Source organism: Myotis daubentonii, chromosome X (assembly GCF_963259705.1).
Source record: "Myotis daubentonii chromosome X, mMyoDau2.1, whole genome shotgun sequence".
Taxonomy (NCBI): domain Eukaryota; kingdom Metazoa; phylum Chordata; class Mammalia; order Chiroptera; family Vespertilionidae; genus Myotis; species Myotis daubentonii.
This window is the reverse complement of record NC_081861.1, coordinates 27384266-27395309: the sequence shown is the minus strand read 5'-3', so window position 1 is coordinate 27395309 and position 11044 is coordinate 27384266.

The window sequence follows — 11044 nt, the reverse complement described above, 5'->3', positions numbered from 1 at the left end:
GTAAGATATACACCTTTCAAATGTTAATAGCCTTCAGACTCAATTACACTACCTGAGGCTTTCTTTAATTTGATCTGAAATAAAATGTATTTTCTTCCTTTGCATGTTTTAGTAATGCTTTTTCAGCTCTCAGAAATATACTTATTCTTGCACACTGTATTATTTATATGTATCTGGATATTTTTAACTAGTTACCAGATATAGTTATAGCCATATCTTTATTGCTCAACACAATTTTTTTTAATTTAATGTGTCTAAAGATAATCAACAAACAAGAAATTGAATAGACCCCATCAGTTTGGTTAATCACCTAACAAAACCAAGGCCAATTTTTATTTGTTGTATTATTCCTACTCAACTAATTACCCCTTTTCATTAAGCTTCAAAAGGCTCTTCTTAAAATGCTACTTTATAATCTTTAAAATCTGCTGGGGGGGGGGGTCAGAATTCATACATTTACCTGATTTTTTTCTTATTTCTGTGTCAGATATTTAAATATAAAAATTAAGAGATTTCATTTTATATTTTGGTTCCTAAACAAAGTGCCCTATTTATGCTGGTTTGGGAGCTACAGTTCTTTGGTTTTCTGCAATTTCAACTATTTCATTTACAATTCAAACACACCATTCTTAAACTAATCTCTACTTGATTAATCCTTGAATGCATACTGCATCTTTCTTAAACTCCAGCAACAAAGTTAACAAGTTTACATAAATGTCTTGATATTTAAGATCTAAAGCCCTTAGAAAATTAATCCTAAAGTTAATTTTTCTGGTTTTTAACTACCACATATCTGCAGCTACATAAATTAACCCTAGTATTTTACAAATTAGCACAAACTGAAAAAATCCCAAATTCCAATTTGCCTTTCATTATGCCTGACTCCTCATCAATTTCTTAGTTCTTTCAACACTAAGTTTATGATGTACCAACAGTATTAAACCCTGAAATGACAAAGCAGGGTATCTTTTAAAGGGTAGGTTGAGCCAATATTTCAGGTTGGCATTATTTTAGTGGGCATCTAATCACTTCATTTTACAGATGAGGAAACTGAGCCTCACCTCCACCCCAATAACATGACTAAGATGCCTTCACCAATTGTCACAGAGCCAAAATAAAGAAAACCACTAGTTTGGTCTATTTTGAAAGGAACTTTATATAGTCCTTGACTTATTTTCCATCTCGATTTTCCTGTAGGGCAATTGTGAAGACTAAATGAGATAATCTGTGAACACAACAAAATGATCACAATATGTAGCATTTCAGAGTGCTCAATAAATGTACTTTTTTCCTTTTTTCCTCTTTCATGCTGATGAGTTAGGACTATTTCTCAGACTTCTTGCCAAGATCTTGACTTCTTACTGCCAGCCATATTTGTGGCACCAGAGATGCAAGCAAGACACTGAAAGAGTTTGGGGAGACTCAGGCTATCAAAAATTTAACATTCCGACATCTCACACTTTAACCACATTCTGATTATACCAGCTGAAAAGACATAAAGTGTTCCAAGAAACCTGACACAGGGAAATGGGTACATGCTGTATTTCTCACCCCTCACTTCATATTGGGATCCCAAATCATGATTCCAAATTGAACGGAACCAAATTTTTGCCACCATGAATTGCTTTTTGTGATATTGGTTTCAAGCTGTTTATTAAGAAACAGAAGACTCAGAAAGAACCTTTGACAGTCCTCAATTTCCTGCTCAAGAGACTCAGACAGAGAAACTTACGCCTAATTTGAATTAAGTATGGTAAACAGAGTGCTTCAAACAGAAGCCTGTTAGCTAGATACCCCCTGTGCCGCATTGTTTCTGAGTTGACTAGCAAGAATTTTCCTGCCCTATATGTTTCATTCTTAGTTAACTACCTGTAAATAGCCCATTCTCCTTTCCAAAATCTAATACCCTGCCTCCCTTTTCTCCTTTGTCCAAAAATGTTTTATATGCCTGATGTTGCTTTGCTGTCTTTGGAATTTTCATGCCTATGTGAATTCCCCAGGTGCATGTATCAAAACTTTGATTTTCTCCAGTTAATCTGTCTCTTTCAATTTGATGATTAGCTCAGCCAGAAGAACTTAGAAGGTGGGAGGAAAAGTATTAATATTTTAGCCCCCACAAAATAAGGAACATTTGATCATCAAAATGCTACTTTATGTTCAAATTCATAAGCTTCAATTAAAGTTTCCTCAGATATCAATTCCTTCTTAGTTTTTCTTCAACTATATAGTTAAAAATTAGAAACACAGCTCACTCTCTGATGCCTTTATATATACTAGCTTGACATTAAAAGAACTATTAATATTATATAAACTGTTATACCATCTGTGTTATAATTCTGCCTCATCAGGTTTTATGGAATGACCTCCTCACACCATTTCCTTCATTCCACCAGGCATGTCATCAAAGGAGAATAAATTAAGTATTGTGCCAGAAAATGTGGTCTACTTTCTAAAAGGCATCTATCTCTAGCTTTCAGAAATGCCTTTTGGAATGAGCAATGTGGAAACAGTGTCCCCATTGTTGTATAGGAATGTCATGAATTGGATCCCCACCCCAGCCTTTTATAGAGAAAAAGAATAAAAAGCGTTCATCCGAGTTTAAAATTATCATATTTTATAGCATATGCTAACATGCTAATGAGATGAGGTATTATCACATCTTTGCTGAGGCTATTATGGATAATTGAGCTTTGTCCATCCACCCAACTAGATTGTAAACTCTGTGATGGTCAAGACAACTTCAACTTTGTAGTTTTATGAGACTCCTTTTAGAATATGTTGACACTTCCATTGTTGGTCTAGTGACTAGGTTGAATATTTGTATTGGGGGATATCAGAAATGCCAGCTCTTTTGCACTTTGTAAATTCCATTTCAACACTGTTTACTAGTGACTAAAAACCGTATAGATAACATGAGCAATTCTTTAACTCTGTCTAAAATATATCACTGAGAGATCAATGTTCCCCTAGTAAATAAAGATAACTCTAGGGAGTTTCTCTGTAAAGATTTAGACAGCTCACAGAGAAGTTCCTTTTGGTGGTTTGACATAGAAAGGGGTAGGAGAAGATTAAGGGACTCCAGTTTAGTTCAAAGTGTTGGAGAGAGGTTTTTGCATCTCAAAGAGGGGGAGGAGGAGGGAATCTAAGAAGACTGGGGCTGGGAATTTGGCCCTTTTCCTTCCTACTGACTGCCTTAAACTCCCTCTCCCAAAACCTTATGGTGGTGGAGAAAAGGGACCTGGATAGAGAATCAGGAGATTTCAGCTTGAGTCTGCGCTCTGTCACTAACTACCTGAATGACATTTAAGCAAATCACTTACTAGATTACCTCTGAGGTCTCTTCCCACTCCATAAATCTTTGCTCTTTATCTCATTCTCCCGCTCCTTTTTGTTCTTCCTTTCCCCCCACCCCCACCCCTTCTTCCTGGTCTTCCTTTAAACTGCAATTATAGTAATAATTAATTAGTTACCTCTGGAGAGAGAGTTGAAATGGTGTGTGGAGTATTAATGGAAACTAGCTTTTTATCTCTGTCATGAACTTTTTTCTTTATTTCTGTGGGGTTTCTTTATTGATTAATTTATAATTTCTCATGAATTTAAGATGCTTACTAGTATAACATTTAAGTATTCAATAATCTGCCAAAAATGTTTCTTGTTTGTAAATATAAATGTTAACACAAAACATTTGGTCACAAAGAGTGCAGTAAATCAGAGATTAATGTGGTATTATTCCACATAGATTTACCATGTAGAAAAATAGTCCACAAAAGTAAGTGTTGGACCCCGTGGCTCATGTTGCTTTTTACCTCATTTTTAAGCTATAAATAAGGGTTTGCATTCATGTAAGCCAGCAGAAAGATTCTGGGAACCCCTTTGACTATAATTGTGTCCGAAGTGGATTAATACTTTATCTCATGACATGGACACATGACTGTCAGAGATTTGGGCAGATCAGTGGTCTCTAGTTCTCTCTCCTCCCATTCTTTAAGGACTCTTTCAAGTCACACCTCCTGCCAAGCACACTGTGATTCCTGCATTCTCTGAAAAACCATGGCACTTGAGTTCCATTTTGTTTAAGTTGTGTACTTGGGTATTTATACAATAATCTAATGACAGTAATGCTCTGTGGTCTCTCTTTTAGAGCTCAACAATTTTCAAAGCACATCAATATACATGTATTATTTTTTAAAAAAATTTATCTAAAACCTGTGAGACAGATAGTTGAAATTATCCCTATTTCCATGGGCAGAACTGAGGCTCTGAGAAGATAAATAATTTGGCATGATGGAGTCTGTGCTGGAATCTGGGTTGGCCTGTTACTCAACATCATTTCAGAAATCTTCATTCTCACCACAAAGGAGACAAAGCAAAGTCATGATGGGAGCATTTAGAATAGTAAATCAGAGTAAAGCCTGGTGCTGGTATCAATGATGGAATGTGTCTTCCCTCGGAGCTTCTGAGAGGGAGAGAAATAAAATTCTCTGGGACAGAGTTACATGGTGGTTTAGCCTCCAATGAGACTTTTTTTGGGGAAAGTTTAAGCTCATATGGATTAAGCTCACTGTTGGTTCCTTGAACACTGCACTGTCCAATAGGAAGATAATAAAAGCTGTACGTGTAATTTTAAATTTTCTTGTAGCCAAATTTAAAAAGTAAAAGAAACAAGGGAAATTAAGTTTAACAGTACACTTTATTTAACCCAATGTATCTAAAATATACCCATTTGGATATGTAATCAATATAAAATTAGTAATGAGATATTTTTCCTTTTCTTGGTATTAAGTCTTTCAAATCTGGTGTGTATTTTATACTTACAGCACAGTGCATTTCAGACAAATCAGATTTCAAGTGCTCAGTAGTACATGTGGCTAGTGGCGACAATATTGGACAGCACAGACAGGGGATTTTTGCTGCCTTCTGGCACTGACCACTCTATTAATATCACTAGCTATTCTGTCTCCATCTTTCTTCTTCATCTTCCACAGTGTGACTGTTAGCTGTTAATATTGCTTTGCCAATGTTTACAGATCATCAAGCCATCTTTGTAATAAAGGGTTCACTCCATATTTATCTCATAATAACAGATAACATTTATTGAGTATGTATTATATGTCAGGCCTGTTCTAAGTGCTTTAACTTCATATGTATTAATTCATTATGAATTAATACATATAATTCATAAAATCATCATAACAACAGTATGAGCTAATCTTTAACCATCTCCTCACTTTACAATTGAAGAAACTAAAGTATTTAACTCCCAAAGTTACCCAACTATGAAGTACAGGAAGCTTGATTTTAGCCTCACAAGCTTAACCACTTCTCCACCCAACCCCACCCTGGCCCTGCTCCAGAACTAGGGCCACAGACAACAGAAAAAGTAGTACTTCATTTCATTCAGTGACAGAAGTACATACAACTTGGTCTCAGCTCCTCTTGAGCCCTTCAGACCTGTGTGGAATTTGGACACAACTATTCTTCCTTTGTGTGGTGGTTGCTATAGCAGCTAGTACATAGTATATATATATATATATATATATATATATATATATATATATATATATATATATATGGTTTGTGTCTATCTATTTGGGTCTGTACCTACACACATACACACATACATATGCACATATACACATGCCCACAAACTATCCTATATAATAAAAGCTTAATATGCTAAGTGTCCGGTTGTCTGGTTGGCCGTTTAACCGATCAAAGCGTAATATACTAATGATATGCTAAGGCCACTCAACTGCTTGTTATGATGTGCACTTACCACCAGAGGGCAGACGATCCAACCAGTAAGTTAACTTGCTACTGAGCAAGACAGGCTGGACATGCCCTGGAGCTCTCCCATGATCCCTCCCCAACTGGCCAACCTCCCACATCCCTCCACGCCCCCATCTTTCACTGGTGGGGTCCCTCAGCCTGGCCTTCGCTCTCTTGCAATCCGGGACCCCTCAGGGGATGCCGGAGAGCCAGTTTCAGCCCGATAGCAGAAGATCGGTCTCTATGATGCACACTGACCACCAGGGGGCAGATGCTCAACACAGGAGCTGCCCCCTGGTGGTCAGTGCACTCCCATAAGGGGAGCGCTGCTCAGCCAGAAGCCTGGCTCACAGCTGGAGAGCTCAGTGGCGGTGGCGGGAGCCTCTCCCACCTCTGCAGCAGCACTAAGGATGTCCAGGGAGCAGGCTTAAGCCATCAGTCGGACATCCCCCGAGGGCTCCTGGACTGTGAGAGGGCTGAGGGACCGCCCCCTCCCGAGTGCACGAATTTCATATACCCAGCCTCTAGTAGAGTTCATAAAAACCATAGAATTAAAGAGCCAGAAGGGCTTTTAAATGCAGTCTCATCAAGAAAGTGCATCTCGGCGCATTAAGGAAACTTGCTCAAGTTCCACAATCAAACTAGAACCCAGATCATCTGACAATTCAAGATATTTCATAGCTACGAAATACCTCTTATGCATAGCAATTCCTACTTGAAAGTAGCAAGTCTATTCTCACTAACATACACTTTATCCAATGTTTATCTTCGCTGCCAAAGTATATATTTTTTTAATTTTTTCAGTATTTGCAAGAAGCATTTATGCTTGTTAGAAATTTAAATTTGGAAAGCTCAGAGTTAAGTGGATTCCTCTTGCCTTGCCTTTAGTTAAACATTTACATTGTTTTCTAAATGTTTCACCAGGTCAACAGCATATTGCATTTTTTAAGGATTGCACACTTATTTAAATTCTCTACCACCCTAATTCTGAACCCTTAATAAATGTGTAATTAACAAAATTGAAATTGTACAATTGTTAGTATGAAGAGGTTGAGTTTAGCCCATTCATTTTATAGATACACGTTTTTTTAAATGATGTTAAAATGCCCTACTCAGACGGCATTGTTACCAGCCTGGCCTTGAGGATTAGTGCTGGTAGCCATTTCAGCCAAAGGGACAGCAGTAACATCTCACAAAGATTTTTTCTTTCAGCAACAAACTAGACATCGCTCTTTCCTCGGATCCTTCTATTTCAAAGTGGAGAGCTTCACCATATTTTAAATGTTGAAATGTTTCCCACTTAAGCACACTTGATTTCTTATTTAAAAAAAGGAGGGGGCTTTCATATATTATGTTTCAAAGTGGAGATGGTTGTGAAACTTGAGCCCTGACACACAACCTCAACCTGACTTTTTAAAAGTGCTCAGAAAACTGTTCTTCTAATAAGCATGACCACAGCCTGCTCTTTAATGATTTTTTACCAGCCTAAGTAATTTATTCTAAATCATTAAAAAATCAAAATAGTTTACATTAAATAAATCCTTGAGTAGGAAAGAGGATGGCCCCGCCCATTGGTGAATAAAGACTGAGAGATAAAAACGGAAAATACAAAGCTAGTTGCAGTATAGTTACAGCTTAATTCTCAGGAGCTGATTCTTAACAGTATTTTTAAAAGAAAAACGACATATTCGGCATCATTTGTAAAATCATGCAAAAAACACATTAGGGAGTATGGGAAATTAGTTTTGTTCTGGCTTTTAACATTTTCAGAGCCTACCTCAGTGAACAAAATGCTAAGTACACAAGCAAATGAATTAATATTAAGGTGGTTGAGCCAGAGTCCTGTTTGTTGTTTATTGCTCTGTGATTTTTTTGTTAGAAGCTCATTGTAGAAGCCCTAGGGCTACTAAATAGATGAATAATGTCAATAATAACTAATACAAACTGCTATGGAAAATACTCTGTTTTCAAAACCACAGGTTAGTTCCTGGAAGTCAGCCGTCACAGAAAGGATGTGGTATAGCAGCAAGTTTAAATAGCTGTGCAACAAAGGAAAGAGATCGGTTGACTTCTGCCTCCTAGAGGGTTGAAATCAGAAAGAACTATATTTGAATATGGCTCATTCAGAAAGCATTGAAGATGAAGACTTCATCACATTTTGAAAAGCTTCACTAATCACTTCTGCGAAATCGGGTGAGAAAGGAACTAATGTAGCAGGATAAAGATAAGATGAAAATATATTAACTTTGGGTTCAACAAATCAGCCCCACTCATTTTGGTTGTTATACAGAAGGCATTGACTTTTTAAATGAAGCCTCAAATCTCATTTCTCATTATTGTGAATTGGAAGTCATTGTAATACACCTGGCTTAAAATTTCTGTGCAGTTGTCGAGTTTTGTAGCCAAATAAGTTCCACAAAATAAACTCATCGCAGGAGCAGGAAAAGCGGCTCTTTTGAAAATACCTTGTGATCAGGCTCTAGGTCATGACCTGGGTCTTGAGAAACTTGAGTTAGTAGATGTTAGTTTTTCTTAGCTCTTTGTTTACCCTGGACTTAGGCATTTTGTATTATTAAAAACCTGTGGCTTTTAAGGACATTCTATTTATCTTTCCAGGCTTTTTTAATGGAAATGCCTAGATTTTCTTGGAAACGGGGATTTTATTGTGGATTCCTGGTGCCCCTTGGAGAGGCTTATTTTTCTGGACAATAGTTTTCCTTAGTGTCACAAGCTCCCAAGGTCGAGAAAAGTGCATCTTTTTGTTCCAATGAATATGAAATTCCATTTTAAAAAGTCTGCAAAAGGGGCTCTTGGGTAGTAACTTAAGGTATATTTCCACTACATGAAGTATCCAGGGGGTTGGCCTTCAAGACATTTGGAGAAAAAGAAAATCCAACTCAGTTAAAGTTAGAGAATTGAGCAACAGTAGGATTGATTATTGTCACTTAAGAGTTTTATCTTTTGTTATCTGTATTTTAAAGTGTATTGTAAAACATTGGCATGCTTGCTCATCGTTGTTAAAAGAATAGAACCCAGTAAACTTTGCATAAGGAAGTAAATTACCATTGCCTTTGACTATAGTGGAATTTCCAGGGTGTCAAAAGTTCTATTGCTCTAGACTGCATCTAGTCCTCATGCTAGCATAAACATTAAAATGCTTTGTGAGTTCATGTTGTTTGAGTGCATGGTCTTCTCATCAATAAATCAATCTTTCAGGGAAAAGTGGAGTTTTTTAATTAAAAGCTGCAATGCTACCTAATTAATGAATATGAAATAATACAAAAAATACAGTTCCTCGGTCTCACTAGCCACATTTCAAGTACTCAATAGCCACATGTAGCTGGTGGCTACTGATTTGGACAGTGAAGATATAAAACATTTCCATGATTGCATAAAGTTCTGTTGGACAGAACTGCTTCAAAGGGTGCTTATTCTTTGACATAAATCTTAATACCTGGTAGCAGAAAATGCTGATTATTATTATAGCTTGCCGTCCACATAATTCTAGCTTTCTAGATGATATAGTATCTCTTCTACACAGTTTCAATGTATAGAAATTCATTGAGGCTGGTAATTTGGTATGATTATTAAGAATTATGAAAATTTCCCTCAATAGTTGTTTGTTACTCTAAACTACAATTTAAAACAAACAAACAACCTCTCAGTGCTTCAGTGCCATCTAGCTTTGATTAAGCAAGGAAGGAATGTGGCTTCCTCTATTTTTTTTCTAATCAGGCTATGCAGAACATTATAGAAACTATGCTTGATTGGCATACATTAAATGCACATAAATTGTTAAGAAAAGATATAAGGGTAACTTGTTGCAGTGACTACTTCTGAAAAGATTCACGTGATAGTATTTTTTAATCACCTATTCGGCATTTTATTTTTTATAGTAATAGTTGTTTTCCTTTTAATCCTTCAAAATGTGTCTCATAAATAACTGTGCTAATTAGAGTGGCTTTTTATGCTTCCCACCTTCATGCTCCTTCCAATTCCCCACAAGTCCTTTATTTGCTCTATGGTCCACCTGGACTTTCTTCATTTCCCACCTTTGGTCATGCCCTTCTCGCCATCCGGAATGCTATCCCCATGTCTGCCTTTCTGAGACTTATCCATTCTTCAAGTCGCCCATTTGAAATGCCACCTCTCCCTGATCTCTCCAGCTGAGGTGACCTTTCTTTCTCCTGAATTTTAACTGCATTATAATGAAGTGTTTCATCTCCCTTACTAGATTAGAAGCTCATTGGTACAAAGATCTTGGCCTTACTCATCACTGGATCCCTCCACATACTTGACACAGGGCTATTGCCATGGGAAATTAAACCAATTTTCTAAAAGTACACACAAGATATTTGGGGGCGGGGAGGGGCTTATGTAACATTTTAAAATTTTTGACAGTATTACAGTTGTCTCCCATTTCCCCCCACCCTTTACCACCCTCCTCCCAGGTCCTAGTCATCCCCCAGATCTTCACTGCCCTATTGCCCATGTTCATGGGCTATGCATATAAGTATACTAGAGGCCCAGTGCATGGATTTGTGCACATTGAAAATAAATTAATTAGAAGGTGGCCAGCGGGGCGGGACTGGGTGAGATGAGCTGGACACACACTGGAGCCAACCTCCCGGAGTCCCTCCCCAGCCGGCGCACCTGGGGCAGTGCTGGGGCTCAAAGGACGCCTGCAGAGTGAGCGGGGTACCTCCAGCAGGTGGGGTTCCTCAGCCTGGCTGGCAGGGATCAGGCCGAAACAGGCAGTCTGAATCCCCCAAGGGGTTCTGGAGTGTGAGAGGGCACTCTGCAAAGTTGCTGTCGCTTGTCAGCTCCTGCATTGAGCACCTGCCCCCTGGTGGTCATTGCGTGTCATAGCTACCAGTCAGATGGTCACTTAGGCTTTATATATATTCTTTGCTTTATCTCTTCTCAGACCCCCACCCCCACATGGAGGCATGTCAGTCTATTCCATGTCTCCAGGCTTTGGGTCTCATTTTATTGGTCAATTCATTTTGTTCATTAGATCACACAAGATTTCTTTGAGTTTCAGCTGCACTGACAAACCAGGCAGTAGCATAGCACATATGGCTTTACATTAAGTTTTAACAAGTACACTTTGCCCATGCCAATTCATTTTATCTTGTATAGATCATTTGTAATATTATCACAGTTATGTGTATTTACCTACCATATTGTACTCATGTGAGCTAATAAACAAGGAAATCGGGCTGCAGCAATGTGAAATCTGGTTCTATTTAAATCTAGATTGCATTAACACTTG